This window comes from Pristiophorus japonicus, chromosome 15, assembly GCF_044704955.1.
Source record: "Pristiophorus japonicus isolate sPriJap1 chromosome 15, sPriJap1.hap1, whole genome shotgun sequence".
NCBI classification, from domain to species: domain Eukaryota; kingdom Metazoa; phylum Chordata; class Chondrichthyes; family Pristiophoridae; genus Pristiophorus; species Pristiophorus japonicus.
The window spans coordinates 137,428,732-137,452,116 of NC_091991.1; the positions used below are offsets into that span (position 1 = coordinate 137,428,732).

Genomic DNA, 23,385 nt, shown 5'->3' on the forward strand with positions numbered 1-23,385 from the left:
GAGTGATTTCATAGTGCTATTTAGAAGCTGCTGCATCAACATGATTAAGAATGTTATTTCATATGTGCTACATTTATGCAACATGCATTCCAATGTGATTATTCCCACACCTGTACTGTTGATGCATAATAGCTGATTTGTGAACAGAATAAATGCAGCTTCAGATAGTTGGATATGTGGTGATAGAAATCCATACATGTGAAACTTGAATACAACACTCTACAGGAGCGGGATCGGGGGATGGGGGGCGGAGGGGGATGGGACTCGTGCACATGCACAACATTTTAAAGCAATTGACTACATTTTGGATTCCGTTCACATGACAGGAAATTATATGTGTATTACTGATTTTGCCACAAATTTGCATTTAAAATCTTTTGGCCTCTTATCACACATTAATTTCCCCCTCCCCCATCCCCTGGCCATTACAGCAACTGGGACAGTAAGCTGTGAGGAGAACACAATGCTTCTGCAAAGGGATATACCGTATATACTCGCGTATCATGCGACTTTTGAAGACCTAAATTGTAACCTAAATTTGGGGGGTCGCATGATACGCGAGATACAAAATTTGCGGGTGTGACGTGCTGGCCAAGATTAGGCTGTTAGTCTGTTAAGCAGACCGTATCCACGCTGAATCTCGGCAGGTATCTCCTGGGCTGGATTGCAGCTTCTATTGTCACTTGTACTGTATCTTTGCTGTGGTCTAGAGATCGCCACCCACAACTCCCTCTGAAGTTTGCTGCATTATTAGAGGCTTTAACAATCAAATCTCCATCTATCTCAGCCCATGCTTCTTTTACCCGCAAACACAGTAGAGGCAAATCCGGAGCCTTCATATTCCCTCCCTTCGTAAATGATTTCTCTCCTTCCATCATCCAGTCATTCCATTTCTTTCTTATATTGTCTTTAAATGGTTTATTAATGGATACGTCAAGTGGCTGAACGATGCTAGTCAAGCCAGCTGGAATGATTGCTATATCGGTGTTCGATTCACGAACAGCTTACACAACAGAATCCACTCGATGTTTCATGATTCAGTTGTTAAGGTCTGTATTCGATCGTTGTTATGTGTTAGGGTACTTGTTACGTGTTGGGTACTTGTTAAACTTGTTTGAAAGCCTAGCCTAGTGGCATCTGGTATCTCAAAAAAGTGACTCGCATGATACATGAGATATATGATAAAATCATGTTTTGGGGACGAAAATTTAGGGGTCGCATGATACGTGAGATCGTAGGATACGCGAGTATATACGGTAGATAGATTAAGTGAGTGGGCAGTAAGGTGGCAGATGGAGTAGAATGTAGAGAAATGTGAGGTTATTCACTTTTTGTAGGAAGAATAGAAAAACAGAATGTTTTTTAAATGGTGAGAAACTTTTAAATGTTGGTGTTCAGAGAGATTTGGGTGTCCTTGTGCAAGAAACACAGAAAGCTAGCATGCAGGTACAGCAAACAATAAGGAAGGCAAATGGCAAGTTGTCCTTTATTGCAAGGGGGTTGGAGTATAAGAGTAAGGAAGTCTTGCTACAATTGTATAGGGCCTTGGTGAGACCACACCTGGTGTACTGTGCACAGTTTTGGTCTCCTTATCTGAGGAAGGATATACTCGAATATATTTAAGAGGCAGATAGACAGATTTTTAATAATAAGGGAGTCAAGGGTTATGAGGAGCGGGTGAGGAAGTGGAGTTAAGGCCAGGATCAGATCAGCCATGATTTTATTGAATGGCAGAGCAGGCTCGAGGGGCCAAATGGCCTACTCCTGCTCCTATTTCTTATGTTGCCTTGGAGGCGATACAATGGAGGTTCACTAGATTGATTCCTGGGATGAGATCTTATGATGAGAGATTGTGTAGAATGGGCCTATACTCTCTGGAATTTAGAAGAATGAGAAGTGATCTCATTGAAACATACAGGATTCTGAAGGGGATTGACAGGGTAGATGCTGAGGGGTTGTATCCTATGGCTTGAGTGTCTAGAACTAGGGATAAAGGGTAGGCCATTTATGACCGTGATGAGGAGGAATTTCTTTACTCAGAGTTGTGAAACTTTGGAATTCTCTGCCCCAGAGGGCTGTGAATGCTGAGTCTCTGAATATATTCAAGGCTGAGATAGATAGATTTTTGGACTTGAGGGGAATCAAGGGATATGGAGATCGGGTGGGAAAGTGGAGTTGAGGTCGATGATCAGCCATGATCTTATTGAATGGCGGAGCGGACTCGAGGGACCGTGGGGCCTACTCCTGCTCCGATTTCTTATGTTCTTAACTAACTCAGAGAGCCTACTGTAACCCTCCCTGAACTGAGGCGCAAATTTTGTAATTACTCAACTCCCCCCACCCCAACCAAAATTTAGACCTCAATTTTAACCCCTCGCACCGGCAGATAGGAAAGGAAAGAGGAAAATCAAAATCCCACCTCTGCCATAATATTAACCGGCAATTCAGGCCCTCGACGAGCCTCCCGCTAAAAGCAGGCAGGAGCCTACTTACAATATAAAAGTCGTAAATTAACGTCAAGGTGGGGGAGTCCCATACTGTCCGCAATTTCCTTCTCTTTGAACTCCTTGTAGGCCAGGAGAAGCCGGAGTCCTGCCCTGATCACTTAACGCAATGGAATTCCCACTTCTCCCCGATCCAATCCTGATTGCTCTGGAACCTCTCCCCACACTGACTGCTGCTGACCGATCCGACGGGTCACTGACTGCGACCTCCTGCGGAAAATTTCCCGCTCGCACCCATCAGCTAGATATTGAATCCAGCCGGGTGTCGGGCAGGACACCAGGAAGTTTGATTTAAATGAGGTCCCGTCGTTGAGATCGGCTGGGCCCCCACGACCCCGACCTGTCTGGCTGTGCTGCCTGTTACTAGGTTCGTGCAAACCTTCCCCTCCCTGTAAAAATCATGGACTTAATCTTTCTCCATCTAGGATTTGTATTTACTTTTACGTTTTATTTTGCAAGTTTCACGGACTCTCTCCTTCCCCCAGGATTTATTCACCTGTCAGCACGTGCAGCTCATGCTCCAGTTTCCATTGTCCTTGGGAGTATGGTAGTTGGAAAATTGTGAATGAACATCAGAAAAGGCTGCTCGGTCCTCCAGTCTACTCCGTCTAGAGCCCACGCATGATTATTCCATCCCATACCACCACTACTATTATTTATCATTTAAGGACTTAAGGGTTAAGCAAACACTCGTGAGTTTTATAAAACCAGGCAAAGCATGCAATCCAGTGTTGAACAGACAGGCTTGTGCTACTAGGACAAGCAACAGAAAGATTAGCAGTGCTCCTCAGTGCAGTTTAGCTGGCTAAGCTCTGGCTGTATCACTATACACACTCGGGTTTCCCAATCATTGCCTTTTCCCCACTTGTGCCTGAGTTCTGTAGGTTTAGGCAAGTGAGGTGTATCCCTGCTGAGAGAGTATGCACTTGATACATTTTTCCAGGTGTTGCCCCCTTTTTGAGAGAGTCTAACAGGGTTATTTAAATCATGTTATGAGAGAGGGGTAAAGGTTTGTGCCCATTTGTACCTCAGAGTCCGTGAGAGATGGAGGGAACGGCCGCAGATAAGGAGGAAACAACTTCTCCAAAACTGATCCCAACTCATCGCCAATGCTGGGATGGATAACCTCACCGCCTTCTTATGACGTTTAACCACTTTATTCACTTTCTTATTTGAGCTCCGTTTGGAATTAGAGGTTTTATTTGTATGTTTAACGACAGCGTTGAAAAGGGAAAGAGAAACTTGGAGCAACTTCTGTCAAAGCTGCAGAGACTTGAAACAATTTAAAGATTTTTAATGAACTTTTCACAAAAAATGAATGTTAAAAACACTCCCCCCACCCCACTAAGTTTTGAATATGATTTTGGAAGAAACAAACAAAAATCAATTTTCCCCTCATGGAAACAAGTTTCAACCAGGCCTTGAAGTCCAAATGCTTTTAAAGAGGCTCTGAAATGCTTAAAACATTTTAACATTGAAATTTCTCAATATTTGATTTTGAATGATCGACTAAAGTGAGTAGCTTTACACTAACATGCAACCATGCTGTTGAGAAGGGGGAGGGTGGGATTTATAGGATCATATTGCTTTTTATTGACTTTTAAAAAAATATATTAAGACATTTAGGAAGAGAACCAAAAAAGGGGAAAAACACAAACCATTTTATTTTGTCTGTCGTTCTATAATCCTAACAAGTCCCAGGAATAATCTAATTATAGATTTCTTCTTACATGTTTAGTGGAGTGTTAATAGAAGCACAAGTTATGTAATGATGTATAAAAATTACAGGAAGCTACTTTAGAAGAAACTATTACAGGTATTTATTTATTGAGAAAGGCACAGAAAATACTTTGATTAAACTGATAATGTACAATTTTGATTTGGAATAAATGTTTCAAATAGGAGATTAAAAATTGAGAGTATAATTAAGTTAATTTCCCACTATTTAAATGGGAAGTACCTAAAATAATTCAACATTTTTTGCGATAAGAGCAGGGATTAATATTGTGGAGAATGAGAAAAACATTAGAAGCAAAATTCGTAAATTAACATCTTTACGTCAACATATTAGTAAACATTTCCAAGTCACCCTGGTTCTCTTGTCCAGGAAGGAAGATGAATATTTATTTCAGTTAAATCATAGCTTTTCTTGCTTTTTGTTTTTAATTCGGTGATGCAAATTGTGTATGTGTTTTTCTACACTTGTGAATAAGTGCTACATTTCTGACGTTACATGGGGGCTGTGCTGGTTCAAGAAGACATTTATTAATGGAAGTGATTGAAGTTGGAAATACGGATACCCTTTTTATTCAATTCTTTTTAATGCTGTGAACTAAAGAACTTCAGCACTTTATATTTGTTGGTTGTCTGGTTGCATTGTGATCAATATTCTAATTACTTATGTGGATGTACACCACGTCAGCACCATAGGAAAGCCACTGCTCCTGATGGGCTAATACGTTGAAAACTTTAAAATTAATACAAATTGCATGAATAGATATGCCTCTTTCAGCTCACCTGGGACCCTTGGATTGTTTGTCATGTAACTGAGTGACGTTTCTGAAGTGTTAATGCACTATTATGCAGTTCTTTTATATCCCAGTCATTTCTGACATAATTTTTTTATTAAGTAGAGTTTGTACACGACGAACTAAAAGCTTTAATTAATTCTACCATAAACAAACGCAGGATGGGCATGTAAATGACAAATGAATTTCAATATAGATAAGTGTGAGGTGGGGCATTTTGGTAGGAGGAATAAGGAAGCGACCTACTCCTTGGAAAATAAGAATCTAAATGGGGTAAAAATGCAAAGGGATCTTGGGATATAGATTCACAAGTCATTAAAAGTAACAACACAGGTTAAAAAAGCCATATAAGTGCAAATAATGCACTGAGCTCATTTCTAGAGGGATAGAATGCAAAAGCAGAGAAGTTACGTTAAACTTGTACAGAACCTTGTCTGATTGTCTCATGATTTGAGACGGTAGGGTGGAAACATGGCATTACTGTATATATGCTTTTAAGAGGTTGCTGGTGTTGTTGTCAAAGTTGTTGTTGTAAATGTTGTTGTTTTAAAATTTGCTCACAGACGAAAAGGTCGTGCTCAAAGGAGTGCGTGGCCCGCTCAGTTTAAAAAAAAAAAGAAAGGGAACATTGCTTTGATTCCCATTCATTCGGTTCCCAATCTGAGTGGGGAGCCACCAACCAAAGGTGGTTGCATTCCCTCAGAAGGGGAAATCCTGCCTGGTCCTACTGATAGCAGCCTACACAGGGACATTGGTGGTAGTCTCGCAGCAAGCTTTTTCACTGCCCATCGGACACTCAACACAGACCAGTGCCTTTTCCCAGTTAAACATTAGGGAATCAGGACTGAGCCTCTACCCACTGAACTCAGAGGGAGACTGGGTTAAAAGGTCAACTGTTGAATCTGAGAGTCATGCTTTAATGTTTGTTGTGTTTGTTGATCCAGTGAAGCTTTGCACTGGTGGGTTGATAGTTAATTGGATATTGTAACATTTTATTGTAACATTGAGGTACCAAGGATAGCAATGTTTGATCCATCTGATACCAAGCACCTGGCGAAGGGGGAAGGTCCTTCTTTACAACCAGGCCACTTCCAGTCTCTGCCGTTCCGATGCAACCCGAATTCCCTCTGTCTATTTGTGTGTGCATTTTGATTGTTGCTTCGGACCGGAGTCCATTACTTATATCTTTTCTTCCTCTTTGACCCTGTTTGGGCCCTTCTCTCTCCCCACCTTCCTGGCATTCAGTCATGCCACCTTTTATTCTCCCCTCTTGGGTACTATGCTCCCCCCCCCCCCCCGTCCCCCGCTACTCCAACCCATTACTATCCCTCTGCCTTCGTAGTCTCCTCCCACCGTTCCAGGCTTGAATCCCCCTTGAATAAGACCACTCCTACTCTCTGTGCCTCTCTTGGCATTCTCCAAAAAGCCCATCAAGGCACCAGTCGTTGCCTCCTTACAAGCTGCTTTGGGATGTTTAAGGTATTATCTAAATGCATGATATCATTTAGTTCTATCTGTGTGGGTATTCAGTGGCTCATTTTCAGTATAGAAAGGAGAAATTCAATACAGCTCTATTATTTAAATTAAATCAATTAGTATTAGTATTGTCCACACATATTCCAAACATTTTAGCAATGTCCGGATAGGAGTTAACTTCAGGTCGTGCCAGGCTGTGTGGGTGTTGGTGTTAATTATATGGTGGTAGACAACTTGAAATGTTTCGGGATTTTTTTTTTGCAAGACTACAAACCTTATTTTTCCAAACCAGTAATTAGAAGTGATGTCTAAGGGATAATCCATATTTTTAATTTCAAAAGAATAGGGAAGAGGGTACATTTCCATGCATTTTTAAATAATTTTATATGACCAGTTTTAATTTCTTTTAAACCAAACATTTTTGCACTCAGCATGTCTACCTTTATGAAAACATGGGTTTTATGTAAAGTCTTTAAATCTGCTGTCCTACTATATTATCAATTGCCAAAAATATCAAAGGCGTAGGATTCTGAAAGGCTCCTCGCATATAATGGAATCGCCTTGAACATAGACCACGGGGGTAATTTTAACTCCCCCAGAACAGGTGGGTTTGTTTCGGGTAGGATGTTAAAAAGCTAAACATCTGAAAAGAAACCCAACCGGCTTCAAACCCACCCACTTCCGGTTTTAGCGGTGGCGGAACAAGTGGCAAGCAACCAATCCGCTCTCAGGAAGGGGGGTTGATCATTTAAATACTTTAATGAGGCTGCGTGCCTTCATTTTAAGTGATTCTATTTTTAGACACAGTAGTCCTGGTTTCCCAGACCTTGGGAGGATGGTTATGTGGGGTTGAAGCCTCCGCTTCCACAAGGCTATCAATATAAGGGGAGTAGCGACACTCTCACTCGCGTGGCATCAACAAAGACATGTCTGCTCTCATCGGGCGTACCTTCGATAACTGGCGGCACTGGGGTCCATCTGGGAGTGTAGTCTGCAATCAGATTCTGGACCTCTGCAGATCAAGGATGGAATTTATTTTTTAATTTCAAAGTAACCCCTTGGAACAGCCCCAAGCATAAATAACAATGTAAATCCCCCCCCCCCCCCTTCCTCCCTCTTCCCTCCACACCCCTGTCACCAAGGAATGTCCAGGCCATAAGGTATTTATAACTGGGAGAAGAATCTTTTTGTGTTAATCATGATAAAGGATATTAGTGCTGGGTAAACAGAACACTTTCCCCATTTTGGCACTCTGTCAAAATCCAGTATTACTAGGCCACTATAGCACATCTAGCCACTTAGTAAAGCTGTACCACAAATAATGGCCTGATTTTCCGTGACCTATGACCGCGTGCGCAGCCGTAAGTGCCCCGCAAGTTCCAGGTTTGCGAATGCGCGAAATCCCAGACCTTATGTTCTTGACACATCCTCTGCACCCCAGGGAAATGGACTAGTTCCCCAACTCTTGCCTAGCAAATTCCCATGAAACTCATACGCCTGGTAAAAGCAGGTGTAAGACCTTCGTTCACCAGCGTCAGGGTGAAAATCATTTTAATGTTCAAACAACTGTAAAATAAGTTTGTTATTTTTCGCCCCTTGAAAAATGTTTAAATTTAATTTTTTTTAAATAATTTTTTGTTTTAAATGCTTTAATTAAGTTGTATTTTAATTAATTTTAAACATGTTATGATTTTTTTTATTTCTGTGCTATAAAAATGTATTTTTTGGGTGATTCCTATTAGGCTTATGGGGATTCTGTACGTAAATTGTAGAACCTAAAGGCTTTGTGTCTTAATGCAAGGAGTATCCGCAATAAGGTGGATGAATTAACTGTGCAAATAGATGTTAACAAATATGATGTGATTGGGATTACGGAGACGTGGCTCCAGGATGAGCAGGGCTGGGAACTCAACATCCAGGGGTATTCAACATTCAGGAAGGATAGAATAAAAGGAAAAGGAGGTGGGGTAGCATTGCTGGTTAAGGAGGAGATTAAGGCAATAGTTAGGAAGGACATTAGCTTGGATGATGTGGAATCTATATGGGTAGAGCTGCAGAACACCAAAGGGCAAAAAACGTTAGTGGGAGTTGTGTACAGACCTCCAAACAGTAGTAGTGATGTTGGGGAGGGCATCAAACAGGAAATTAGGGGTGCGTGCAATAAAGGTGCAGCAGTTATAATGGGTGACTTTAATATGCACATAGATTGGGCTAACCAAACTGGAAGCAATACGGTGGAGGAGGATTTTCTGGAGTGCATAAGGGATGGTTTTTTAGACCAATATGTCGAGGAACCAACTAGGGGGGAGGCCATCTTAGACTGGGTGTTATGTAATGAGAAAGGATTAATTAGCAATCTCGTTGTGCGAGGCCCCTTGGGGAAGAGTGACCATAATATGGTGGAATTCTGCATTAGGATGGAGAATGAAACAGTTAATTCAGAGATCATGGTCCAGAACTTAAAGAAGGCTAACTTTGAAGGTATGAGGCGTGAATTGGCTGAGATGGATTGGCGAATGATACTTAAGGGGTTGACTGTGGATGGGCAATGGCAGACATTTAGAGACCGCATGGATGAACTACAACAATTGTACATTCCTGTCTGGCATAGAAATAAAAAAGGGAAGGTGGCTCAACCGTGGCTATCAAGGGAAATCAGGGATAGTATTAAAGCCAAGGAAGTGGCATACAAATTGGCCAGAAATAGCAGCGAACCTGGGGACTGGGAGAAATTTAGAACTCGGCAGAGGAGGACAAAGGGTTTGATTAGGGCAGGGAAAATGGAGTATGAGAAGAAGCTTGCAGGGAACATTAAGACGGATTGCAAAAGTTTCTATAGATATGTAAAGAGAAAAAGGTTAGTAAAGACAAATGTAGGTCCCCTGCAGTCAGAATCAGGGGAAGTCATAACGGGGAACAAAGAAATGGCGGACCAATTGAACAAGTACTTTGGTTCGGTATTCACGAAGGAGGACACGAACAACCTTCCGGTTATAAAAGGGGTCGGGGGGTCTAGTAAGGAGGAGGAACTGAGGGAAATCCTTATTAGCCGGGAAATTGTGTTGGGGAAATTGATGGGATTGAAGGCCGATAAATCCCCAGGGCCTGATGGACTGCATCCCAGAGTACTTAAGGAGGTGGCCTTGGAAATAGTGGATGCGTTGACAGTCATTTTCCAACATTCCATTGACTCTGGATCAGTTCCTATGGAGTGGAGGGTAGCCAATGTAACCCCACTTTTTAAAAAAGGAGGGAGAGAGAAAACAGGGAATTATAGACCGGTCAGCCTGACATCGGTAGTGGGTAAAATGATGGAATCAATTATTAAGGATGTCATAGCAGTGCATTTGGAAAGAGGTGACATGATAGGTCCAAGTCAGCATGGATTTGTGAAAGGGAAATCATGCTTGACAAATCTTCTGGAATTTTTTGAGGATGTTTCCAGTAGAGTGGACAAGGGAGAACCAGTTGATGTGGTATATTTGGACTTTCAGAAGGCGTTCGACAAGGTCCCACACAAGAGATTGATGTGCAAAGTTAGAGCACATGGGATTGGGGGTAGTGTACTGACATGGATTGAGAACTGGTTGTCAGACAGGAAGCAAAGAGTAGGAGTAAATGGGTACTTTTCAGAATGGCAGGCAGTGACTAGTGGGGTACTGCAAGGTTCTGTGCTGGGGCCCCAGCTGTTTACACTGTACATTAATGATTTAGATGAGGGGATTAAATGTAGTATCTCCAAATTTGCGGATGACACTAAGTTGGGTGGCAGTGTGAGCTGCGAGGAGGATGCTGTGAGGCTGCAGAGCGACTTGGATAGGTTAGGTGAGTGGGCAAATGCATGGCAGATGAAGTATAATGTGGATAAATGTGAGGTTATCCACTTTGGTGGTAAAAACAGAGAGACAGACTATTATCTGAATGGTGACAGATTAGGAAAAGGGGAGGTGCAAAGAGACCTGGGTGTCATGGTACATCAGTCATTGAAGGTTGGCATGCAGGTGCAGCAGGCGGTTAAGAAAGCAAATGGCATGTTGGCCTTCATAGCAAGGGGATTTGAGTACAGGGGCAGGGAGGTGTTGCTATAGTTGTACAGGGCATTGGTGAGGCCACACCTGGAGTATTGTGTACAGTTTTGGTCTCCTAACCTGAGGAAGGACATTCTTGCTATTGAGGGAGTGCAGCGAAGGTTCACCAGACTGATTCCCGGGATGGCGGGACTGACCTATCAAGAAAGACTGGATCAACTGGGCTTGTATTCACTGGAGTTCAGAAGAATGAGAGGGGACCTCATAGAAACATATAAAATTCTGACGGGGTTAGACAGGTTAGATGCAGGAAGAATGTTCCCAATGTTGGGGAAGTCCAGAACCAGGGGTCACAGTCTAAGGATAAGGGGTAAGCCATTTAGGACCGAGATGCGGAGGAACTTCTTCACCCAGAGAGTGGTGAACCTGTGGAATTCTCTACCACAGAAAGTTGTTGAGGCCAATTCACTAAATATATTCAAAAAGGAGTTAGATGAGGTCCTTACTGCTAGGGGGATCAAGGGGTATGGCGAGAAAGCAGGAATGGGGTACTGAAGTTGAATGTTCAGCCATGAACTCATTGAATGGCGGTGCAGGCTAGAAGGGCCGAATGGCCTACTCCTGCACCTATTTTCTATGTTTCTATGTTTCTATAGGGCTCTATTTTCGCCACCGTTGGGCGCCGTTTTTTGACGGTCCGCTGATTTTTTGGAGCAATCGCGAATTTCGACGTTCCTCAAAGTTTGTACGCCGGCAGCGACTGCCAGCGCCGCATTTTTTGTACGCCAGATTTTTTGGCACCGGTCTGGTTGAAAACTGGATTCCGCGCCGTTTTTGGCCATTTAAGTGATTTTCCACGACACCAATTTTTTTTTTTAAGGAGGGTGCAGAGTGGCCTTAAGTACCGTTCAGAAAACCCCTATGTTAAGAAAATCGGGGCTCGGGTCTCTATGGGAGCTGTTTCTTTGCAGTTTAGTCTTGCTCATAAAGATAGTTTATAATGATCATCTTAAAGTACCTTCCTTTTTCATTTCTTTACATTAAAGTTTACTTGTTTTGGTGTTGGCTCTCGGTCCCGCTCCAACCCCAGGCCGAAAGGCTCCTCACCTCCCCTGCAAGCCCTGGCCGTGGAACTTCAACTCGTAGGGGGAGCTTCAGCCCTCAGTGTGTGTCTCGTTACCCTGGCAACCTCCCTCGGTGTGTCTCTCGTTACCCTGGCAACCTCAGTTTTTGGCGCAGACTTGAAGCTCCACCCCCAGATTTAATTTCGGGGACCGCAGCGACAAAATGTAATTTAATTTTGGCAAAAGTTGCAACTATTTTTTGCGTCGCAATCGGGCACAAAGAAATCGGTCGTTAAAACTCATGGGTGCCAAAAATCGGCAAAGAGGAAAACTGAGCCCATAGAAATGTACAGCACGGAAGGATGTCTTTTCGGCCCATCGTGTCCGCACCGGCCGACCAAGAGCTATCCAGCCTAATCCCACTTTTCAGCTCTTGGTCCGTAGCCCTGTAGGTTACGGCACTTTACGGTACATCCAAATATCTTTTAAATGTGGTGTGGGTTCCTGCCTCTATCACCCTTTCAGCCGGTGAGTTCCAGACCCCTACCACCCTCTGGGTGAAGACATTTCCCCTCATATCTCCTCTAAACCTCCCCCCAGTTACTTTAAATCTATACCCCCTGCTTGTTGACCCCTCTGCCAAGGGAAATATATCCTTCTATCCAGGCCCCTCATAATTTTATACACCTCAATCAGGTCTCCCCTTAGCCTCCTCTGTTCCAAAGAAAACACACAGTATCTCCAATCTTTCCTCATAGCCAAAATTCTCCAGTCCATGCAACATTCTGGTAAATCTCTTCTGCACCCTTTCCATAAGCATAATGGGGATCCCCTTTCTGATTGGTTGGGCTGGCTCATGTGACCCCAGGGGCGCTTGCGAACCGCCTGCGTCCCTGGGATACATGGGCCTCTGTGCAGGCCTACGTGTAGAGGCCCAGGAGTGCGAGTCTCCATGGATCCAGGACCATCAGGAAGCTGCGTACTTTTATTGTGGTTTGAAGGCGTCCGCCCACAGGAAGCCTCCGACCGCAAATTCAGGCCTATTCTGTTTTAACTCCAGTCTTAGGAGAGTATCCTCACTGCACCTTGGCTCAGAATTGTCCCCAATACATTACATGCCAATTTGCAATTGTTGTGTATAGAAGAACTCTACGAGGCTGAGTACGGTGAGCTAAACTTAGTGTGACCTTAGTCTTTATTACAACATGGCAGCCAACCTTTTATACTGGCCCTGTACGTGTGTGCAGGTGACCATTAGGACTCCAACAGTCACGCCCTCTGGTGGCAAGTATTACATAGTTACTTACATAATAGAAATAATGCTATTGGTGGAGGGAGGTTTAAAATACAGTTCTTCATTATGTTAAAATCCAACACATTTCTATAGTTTGTAAAAAATCAGATACACTGAATGTGGTGGATGGTATTTGACTTGTTGGCTAGAGCTACTTTTAACACAACAGCCCAGATCATGGGAGTCTGAGTTGCTCAGACACAGTTAGTTTATAATGTGCAACAGTCTTTCTGTAAACCAACTATAATGTTGGAGTTCAACAATCGCTGCATTCACCAGGTTCATCACGCCATTTTGCCCAGTACGTATGCAAAATAGTAAGATCATGTCAGCAACACTTTTAGCAACCTCAGTAAGATCAGTAGTACCAGGAGGACGCAGTGAAGAGTAGATATTTTTAGCTGCTGGTCTAAAGAAATCCAGCAGGTTTAGGTTCAGTGGCCGTTGGGTACAGCAGTCAGTGGCTGAAGAGCAATATAAGAGCAGCATATATAACTGACTCATGACTGTAATGCTCACAGGATATGACCTAATTCTCACATGTTCATAGAATCATACAGCACAGAAGGAGGTGACTCGACCCATCGTGTCTGTGCCGGCTCTTTGGAAGAGCTATCCAATTGTTCCCACTCTCCTGCTCTTTGCCCATAGCCCTGCAAATTCCTCCTTTTCAAGCATTGTGAATTAAATCTCACTTCAGGTTCTGTAGTCCTCTGAATATTAACTCTGGGGGAAATGTTTGCTTTATTTGATGAAAATAAAAATTTGTGGGTGATGTATTTATTTATTGTGTGCTTTGTAATGTGATTCCTTATTGGAGTTTTAAAAGCTTTAAAAGCCCGTAAACTCTTAACCCTATGCACGACTTCCTGCATGAACTCTGTAATAAAACACCCTTATACTGTTCAAAGTGTTTGACTACTTAAGCCAAAGCCTCCAGTTAGATGCAGGCAGCCACTGGGTCTGATTTATTTCCTGTCTAATATGTGAATCGAGAACCTGCAGTCTCTCAAAACAGTCTTCTAACTGAACCATTGACGCTGGCTTGTGGTTGCAGAGCAGGGCAGCTTCTAACTTTCTCAGATGCTTTTCTCATTCCACAGGAATTTAAAATAAAATAGTATTCATATTTGGAGAATAACGCATAATTCATCTTAAAAGGAGCAGCAATTAAAATGTGGAATAACATGCAATCTCTCCTTAAAGGCACAATCTCACCTGTTGTCTTTTCTTGTAACGTAGAAGATGGAGATCAGCAAATAGTGTGGAATGTCATTACTGATTATTAGCATCGTTACCTGCTCTTCTATTTGTATCAAATGGTGCATTGGTGCTGCAAGTAAATGCAAACACCCTTGGCCATTGCATAGTCATATTGCAATTTTGCTCAACCATATAGTGTCAAAACTGCAGTAGAACTGAGGACTAAAGCCACCAATCTAATGGCACACAAGCACATCAAATTCTGGCAGGAGGTCTGACACTGTTTTGAATTCACTGTTGCAATGTAATTAAAAGGTATTAGACCCCTTTGGAATTTCAAAAATATAACTTTAACATACTTTCATGTTAGCAAAGAGGCAACTGGCATTTTGCAGGAAATCTGCCCAGCATTTGAACACCTGCATAGCTCTGCATGATTGTGTAAGCATTAAAGCTCAGAGCACCACTTTGAGGGCTCAAAATTGCCCAGGAGATTTTTTTGAAGCAACTTGATTTTTCTGGAGTATCTTAAAAATCCACATTTTGCACATTCAATTTGCGCTAGCGTAAGTGAGTTAGTTAGGATTTTTTTTAGTTTAGTTTAGTTTAGTTTATTTCAAAAGGGGGCGTTACCAGCCACCTATGACCGTTTTGGTCATTTAGGCCACTTTGGACAGCGAATAGTTACTCCAAACTAACTTAGGCCAGCGTAAGGGGCTGCACAGAAAACCCTTGCGGAGTGTTAAGAAATCAGCGCAGGTAGGTACATCGGAGGCCAGCAGAACTTAATGACTTGACTAAAGATTGTGAGTAGGATCAAACATACAGGACATCATATGACAAACTTTGCAAAGTTAATTTACTATACAACAGAAGCATTCATGGAAGCTTAAACTACAAAAATAAAAGTAGTAAAGAGACAAAACATATTTACATAATTTTTTTCAAAATACCAAATAAAAAATTGAAGTACCTCCTGCTCGTAATTCTTATGTTCTCCCAGGTGCCTAAGCTCACCCACCATCAACCCGCCCCTTACAAACAGCCCTACTCCCATGGGGTCAGTGATCAAACCCACCCTGCGGTTCGGAATTTCCCCACCGGATCGGGCTTGGGCCTTCTAGCTCGGGAAGGCAGCAGGCCAGCCTGTGTGGCAGGCCACTCGGCCTGGGATAGGGGTGTGGCGCATCAGGTCCCACGCTGCAGCACGCACACAGAGGCTGGGGGCAGGAGCTACTGCGCATGCATGCACACTCCAATGCACATGTGCAGAGCTGTCGGCACCGTTTCTGGTGCAGGGCCCTAGCTCTGCCCCCCAATCGACTGGCCACGCCGCGCCAAGCCCCGGGAGAGGCAACACAGTGGCCAGAATCGGGAATGATTTTTTCGGCGCCGTTTTCAGCCCACAAAGTCGCCACATCTCTGTTGAGTGCGCCGAAAAGAGGGGTGGGCCAAATTTGGGCCCTGTATAACTAGAGTGAGGTGCGGAGCCTGGAGTACAGCTCAGTGATGCCGGTTTATGACGGTCTAAAGCAGGCACAAGGGTCAAACCAGCACCTGCAATGTCACAGCACCAAAAGTATTCAACAATTACAGTGAGACAACACATAGCTGAAAAACAGTTCTAACCTCAGTTCAGTAGTTACAGTAATTTAAACATACTTTTGCAAAGTTGGGTTAACAAACAAGCATAAAAAGTTTTATATTGAGGGGAAATAGGTAGTGTAAAAAATGAGCCTTTCTGACCTTTTACCCCGGGCGCTAGTTTTGAATCAAGTTGATGACTAGTGGTCCTGAAATATGCCTGCTGCCTTTGACTCCACAGTACAAGATTGCCACAGCTTGGCACTATTTGGCCCACTTCAGCAGTCTCGCTCTTCAGGTCCTGCGGTGGGTGGCTGGTGTGTGAATCGGTGAGGTGGAGAGAGGGGAAAAGAGAGTGGGGGTAATTTGATGTTGGGTGATAATGTAATACGTACGATATCAGCTTGGCCATCCATTATATGCCTCTCCTGATTTTTGTTTTCCTTGACTGCGAAAGGCAGCTTGTTTTACACCATGCTCAAATTTTCTTTTCTAAAAATATCATCTTCGACCACCTCCACAAACTACGCACTCTCACTGTTGATTCCACCCCTTTCAACTGCCACTGTCTTAGGCTGAAGCCAATTCTTCACAACCTCGCCGTTCTATTTGACCCTGAGCTGAGCTTCTGAACCCACATCCTCTTCATCACAAAGATCGTCTACTTTCATCTCCGTAACAGCGTCCGTCTCAGACTCTGCCCCAGACCACCTGTTCTGGCAACCCTCATCCTTGCCTTTGTCATCGCCAAAATTGGCGACTCCAAAGCTCTCCTAGCAGGTCTCTCATTCTCCACCTCCATAAACCTCAGCTCATTAAAAACTCTGCTGTATCCTAACCCACAGCAAGTCCCGCTTGCCCATTGTGGAGGGAGTGACTGTAAGGTAGTGGATGGGGTGCCAATCAGGCGGGCTGCTTTGTCCTGGTTGATGTCGAGCTTCCTGATTATTGTTCAAGCTGCACTCATCCAGGCAATGGAGAGTATTCCATCACACTCCTGACTTGTGCCTTGTAGATGGTGGAAAGACTATGGGGAGTCAGAAGGTGAGATACTTGCCACAGAATACCCAGCCTCTGACCTGCTCTTGTAGCTGCAATATTTATGTGACTGGTCCAGTTATGTTTCTGGTCAATGGTGTCCCCCAGGATGTTGATGTTGGGGGATTCGGTGATGGTAATTCCATTGAATTGGCAGGGGGTGGTGGTTAGAAATTCTCTTGTTGGAGATAGTCATTGCCTGGCACTTGTGTGGCGCAAATGTTACTTGTCACTTATCAGCCTAAGCCTGAATGTCGTCCAGTTCTTGCTACATGTCAACACTGTAATCATCAGCAAACGTCTCCACTTCTGACCTTATGATGGAAGGGAAGGTAATTGATGAAGCAGCTGAAGATGGTTGGGCCTAGAACACTGCCCTGAGGAACTCCTGCAGCAATGTCCTGGGGCTGGGCTGATTGACCTCCAACAACCACAACCATCTTCCTTTGTGCTAGGTATGACTCCAGCCAGTGGATTGTTTCACCCAGATTCCCATTGACTTTAATTTTACTGGGGCTCGTTGATGTCACACTTGGTCAAATGCTGCCTTGATGCCAAGTACAGTCACTCTCACCTCACCTCTGCAATTCAGCTCTTTTGTCCATGTTTGGACCAAGGCTGTAATGAGGTCTGGAGCCAAGTGGTCTTGATGTAGCCCAACTGAGCAGGTTGTTGGTAAGTGCCACTTGATAGCACTGTCGACAACACCTTCCAACACTGCTGATGATTGAGAGTAGACTGATAGAGCGGTAATTGTACTGCTTGGATTTGTTTTGCTTTTTGTGGACAGGAGATACCTGGGCAGTTTTACACATTTTCGGGTAGATGCCAGTGTTGTAGCTGTACTGGAACAGCTTGGCTAGAGGCACGGCTAGTCCTGGAACAAAAGTATTCAGCACGACAGCCGAGATATTGTCGAGGCCCATGGCCTTTGCTGTATCCAGTGCACTCAGCTGTTTCATGATATCACGTGGAGTGCATCTAATTGTTTGAAGACTGGCTTCTGTGATGGTGGGAACCTCAGGAGGAGGCCTAGATGGATCCAGTCGGCACTTCTGGCTGAAGATGGTTGCAAATGCTTTCGCCTTCTCTTTTGCACTCACACGCTTGGCTCAGCCACCATTGAGGATGGGGATGTTCATAGAGCCTCCTTCACCAGTTAGTTGTTTAATTATCTAGCACCATTCACGACTGGATGTGGCAGAACTGCAGAGCTTTGATCTGATACATGGTTGTGGAATCGCTTAGCACTATCTATAGCATACTGCTTCCGTTGTTTAGCATGCATGAAGTCCTGTGTCGCATCTTCCCCAGGTTGGCATCTCATTTTTAGGTACACCTGGTACTGCTCCTGGAATGCACTTCTACACTCGTCATTGAACCAGAGTTGGTTGCTTGGCTCGATGGTAATTGTCATGTATTCAACTATCATTGTAACCCATGTATAAGCTGACCTAAGCTGTACACCTTGAGAACATTGACCACAAGGGGCGAACTTGTGGGAGATACTCCTAACCTGGGCTTTCAGGTATAAAGGAGAAGCTCCCACCCACCTTCATCACTTGAGGTCTTGGTAATAAAGGTAACTGGTCACAGAGTGACCTTCTCTCAAGTATGGGCCTTGTGTGCATTTATACTGTATAGTAAGGACATATCAGTAATGGTAGAGTGAGAGATATGCCAAGTCATGAGGTTACAGATTGTGGTGGAATACAATTCTGCTGCTGCTGATGGTCCCCAGCACATCATGGATGCCCAGTTTCGAGCTGCTAGATCTCTTCTGAATCCATCCTATTTAGCATGCTGACAGTGCCACACAACACAATGGAAGATGTCCTCAGTGTGAAGACGAGACTTCGTCTCCACAAGGACTGTGCGTGGACAATGTTACTAATACTGTCGTGGACAGATTTTTTTTTTATTTTTTTAAATTTTTCGTTGCCAATCTTTCCAATTCTTTGTCAAATCACAAACGCCAGAGGTCACCTTGCACACATCAAGGATCACTCTGCGCCAATGCTCTTAGCCAAAAGGCCTAGAGCCACTGCACCATTCCTGGAAGTACTGCAATACCAGGTTCGTGCCATGGAGGTGGATGGGTCAGGCCCCCCACACACCTCCGTGGAGGTGGATGGGTCAATCCACCCCACCCACCTCGTGGACAGATGCATCTGAGACAGGTAGATTGTTGCGGACGAGGTCAAGTAGGTTTTTCCCTCATGTTGGCTCTCTCACCACCTACTGCAGGCCCAGTCTGGCCATTATGTCCTTCAGGACTTGGCCAACTCGGTCTGCCATCATCATCATAGGCAGTGTTATGTATGCAACCCTAGGATCCCACCATCCCTTGGGAACACTGTATATAAGCAGGTCTCCCATGCTGTACCAACACTTGAGTTTGACTAAAGGAGCTAAGGTCATACTTACTCATTGTCTACAGTACTCAGTTACATTACTTTATTCTGAGCTTAACAGGCGGTCCCTCGGAATCGAGGAAGACTTGCTTCCACTCCTGAAGTGAGTTCTTCGGTGGCTGAACAGTCTAATACGAGAGTCACAGACTCTTAGGTGGGACAGATAGTCGTTGAGGGAAGGGGTGGGTGGGACTGGTTTTCCGCATCCTCTTTCCGTTGCCTGCGCTCGATTTCTGCATGTTCTCGGCGTTGCGACTCGAGGTGCTCAGCGCCCTCACGATGCGCTTCCTCCACTTAAGGTGGCCTTGGGCCAGGGACTTCCAGGTGTCAGTGGGGATGTCGCACTTTATCAGGGAGGCTTTGAGGGTGTCCTTGTAGTGTTTCCACTGCCCACCAGTAGTGGTGTTACCGAGCCACTCTTGGTGACTTACATTGACGTCACCCACCCAGAGTACATTCTGTGCCCTTGCTACCCTTGGCCCTTCTTCCAAGTGGTGTTCTACATGGAGGAGTACTGATTCATCAGCTGAGAGAGGGCGGTAGGTGGAAATCAGCAGGAGATTTCTTGCCCATGTTTGACGTAATGCCATGAGACTTCATGGGGTCCAGAGTCAATGTTGAGTACTCCCAGGGCCTCTCCTTCCCAACTGTATAGCACTGTGTTACCACCTCTGGTGGGTCTGTCCTGCCGGTGGGACAGGACATACCCAGGGGTGGTGATGGAGGAGTCTGCAATATTGGCTGAAAGGTATGGTTCTGTGAGTATGGCTATATCAGGCTGTTGTTTGACTAGTCTGTGGGACAGCTCTCCCAATTTTAGCACGTCCCCAGATGTTAGTGCAGAGTCGACTTGGCTGAGTGTGCCTTTGCCATGTCCAAAGCTGGTGTCGAGGTCAATGCCGGATTGTTTGTCCGGTTCTCTTATTATTTCTTGTAGTGGTTTGTTACAACTGAGTAGCCAACTAAGAGTCAACCACATTGTTGTGGGTCTGGAGTCACATATAGGCCAGACCGGGTAAGGATGGCAGATTTCCTTCCCTAAAAAGGACATTAGTGAACCAAATGGGTTTTTAAGACAATCTGGCAGTTTCATGGGGCTCAATTTTCACCAACCCCTTTTTTCAGCGCACTTACCTTAAATACGCTGATTTTGCGCGCTGGAAACGGTGCTGAAAAAAGTCGCCCTATCCTGGCCGCTCTGCCGAGTCTCCGGTGTCCCAGCGTGGTATGCATTGTGCAGTGGGGGGGCGGAGCAACAGCCCAGCGCAGAAACCAGTGCCGGCAGCTGGGCGTTGTGCAGTGGTGTCAATCCGATGTGCGCACATGCGCAGTATCGTCGAAACTTGCCACTCGGCCATTTTAAAGTTCATCGCTGCTGCTTTTGATTTCGTGCCAGAAGGAGAGCTCTGAACCGAATTAAGTGCCGAATACAAGCTGCCGGTGTTGTTTCCTGAAATTAACTGCTGCATGCCTGGAAACCCGAAGGAGGAACTGAAGGAAATTCTTATTAGTCAGGAAATTGTGTTAGGGAAATTGATGGGATTGAAGGCTGATAAATCCCCAGGGCCTGATAGTCTTCATCCCACAGTACTTAAGAAAGTGGCCCTTGAAATAGTGGATGCATTGGTGATCATTTTCCAACAGTCTATCGACTCTGGATCACTTCCTATGGACTAGAGGGTAGCTAATGTAACACCACTTTTTAAAAAAGAAGGGAGAGAGAAAACGGGGAATTAGTAGTTAGCCTGACATCAGTAGTGGGGAAAATGTTGGAATCAATTACTAAAGATGAAATAGCAGCGCATTTGGAAAGCAGTGACAGGATCGGTCCAAGTCAGCATGGATTTATGAAAGGGAAATCATGCTTGACAAATCTTCCAGAATTTTTTGAAGATGTAACTAGTAGAGTGGACAAGGGAGAACCAGTGGATGTGGTGTATTTGGACTTTCAAAAGGCTTTTGACAAGGTCCTACACAAAAGAGATTGGTGTGCAAAATTAAAGCACATGGTATTGTGGGTAATGAATTGATGTGGATAGAGAACTGGTTGGCAGACAGGAAGCAGAGAGTCGGGATAAATGGGTCCTTTAGAATGGCAGGCATTGACTAGTGGGGTGCCGCAGGCTCAGTGCTGGGAGCCCAGCTATTTACAATATACATTAATGATTTAGATGAAGGAATTGAGTGTAATATCTCCAAGTTTGCAAATGACACCAAGCTGGTGGCAGTGTGAGCTGTGAGGAGGATGTTAAGAGGCTGCAGGGTGACTTGGACAGGTTAGGTGCGTGAGCAAATGCATGGCAGATGCAGTATAATGTGGATAAATGTGAGGTTATCCAATTTGGTGGCAAAAACACAAAGGCAGATTATCTGAATGGCGGCAGATTAGGAAAAGGGGAGGTGCAACGGAACCTGGGTGTCATGGTACATTAGTCATTGAAAGTTGGCATGCAGGTACAGCAGGTGGTGAAGAAGGCAAATGGCATGTTGGCCTTCATAGCGAGAGGATTTGAGTATAGGAGCAGGGAGGTCTTACTGCAGTTGTACAGGGCATTGGTGAGGCCTCACCTGGAATATTGTGTTCAGTTTTGGTCTCCTAATCTGAGGAAGGATGTTCTTGCTATTGAGGGAGTGCAGTGAAGGTTCACCAGAATGATTCCCAGGATGGCAGGACTAACATATGAGGAGAGACTGGATCGACTGGGCCTGTATTCAGTGGAGTTTAGAAGAATGAGAGGGGATCTCATAGAAACATATAAAATTATGATGGGACTGGACAGGTTGGATGCAGAAAGAATGTTCCCGATATTGGGGAAATCCAGAACCGGGGTCACAGTCTAAGGATAAGAGGTAAGCCATTTAGGACCGAGATGAAGAGAAACTTCTTCACTCAGAGTTGTTAACCTGTGGAATTCTCTACCGCAGAGAGTTGTTGATGCCAGTTCGTTAGATATATTCAAGAGGGAGTTAAACATGGCCCTTACGGCTAAAAGGATCAAGGGGTATGGGGAGAAAGCAGGAAAGGGATACTGAGGTGAATGATCAGCCATGATCTTATTGAATGATAGTGCAGGCTCGAAGGGCCGAATGGCCTACTCCTGCACCTAATTTCTATGTTTCTATGAAAAGTGTTTGGGATCATTGAAAAAGTGCCGTTAAGTATCTCAGAGGACTGTGTGTTTTGAAAAATCACAGTTTGACTAAGTGCAGTAAAAAAGTGTCTCAGAGCATTGCAGAGGTGCTGTTCGTGTCTCAGAGCAGTTGCAGCAATAATGCAGTGACATACACCAAGAACAAAGAATTTCTTGCATGAGGAACTCGAGTCACTAGTTACTGTGATTGAGAACAGATGGCAGCACCTGGATCCCAGCAGAGGTCACACAAAAGTGCCACCCAAAGAGATGAAGAAACTCGGGAACCAAGTTGCAGAAGAATTCTGCGGATTGATGAACACCAAGAGATCTGGAAGGCAGTGTAAAAAGAAGTGGCAGGACCTTGGTCAAGTAGTTAGTGTAAGTAATATTTCCATTTATTCAATGTAATTTCAATTGTAAATGTGACCAGCTGTATATGTACCACCCAGCAGAAAGACGCCCTCTCTAAAAAGTTGCATTTTAATCTTTGCAGAAGAAACTGTCCCACAACAAAAGGGAAAGAATTCGAACAGGAGGAGGACCAGCAAATCTGCACCCATTGACACCCTTGGAAGAGAGGGTCGCTGCTTTGATGGGTCCTGCCTGGAAAAGAACCATCAGTACTGCACAAGCTGGGCCTGCACGTGAGGGAGGGTAAGTCACAAAAATTCATTGTGGCCCTTCAAATCAACCTGCTGCCTGGTCTGCTATGTGTGAGCCTACTCATGTCCCATCCTGCCGCCACCTCTGCTGCTGACCATTTGACTGTTCTGTTATATGTTGCAGAACTTGAGGACAATCCTCCTGATCATCCAAATCAAGATTCAGATGTGGACGAGAAGATCAACCCTCCAGAGCAACATGGGCGTGAGGGACACTTTGAGTGGATGCAGGAGGGGCTCGATGACTGGAGTGTTCTACTGAATCTTGAGGAGGTCAACATATCTCACTTGCCAGGCTCTTCCGTGGTTCAACTTTCTATGGTTTCCTACCGTCCGAGGTTGCAGGTCCCGGTGGTGGTGGTGGTGCTGGTGCAAATCAGCAGGGAACACCCAGAATCCCAACGACCCAGCCTGCGCCTCCTAGTGGGATGCCATGAGCCAGATCCAGGGGGAGGG

At 44.6% G+C, this 23,385-nt stretch overlaps 1 protein-coding gene across 1 annotated transcript in view; it reads left to right on the forward strand.

Annotated features, from left to right (window-relative positions):
* Positions 1-23,385, forward strand: part of mrtfba (myocardin related transcription factor Ba) — a 279,508-nt gene that overhangs the window by 203,428 nt on the left and 52,695 nt on the right. The gene's annotated exons all lie outside the window — the stretch shown is intronic.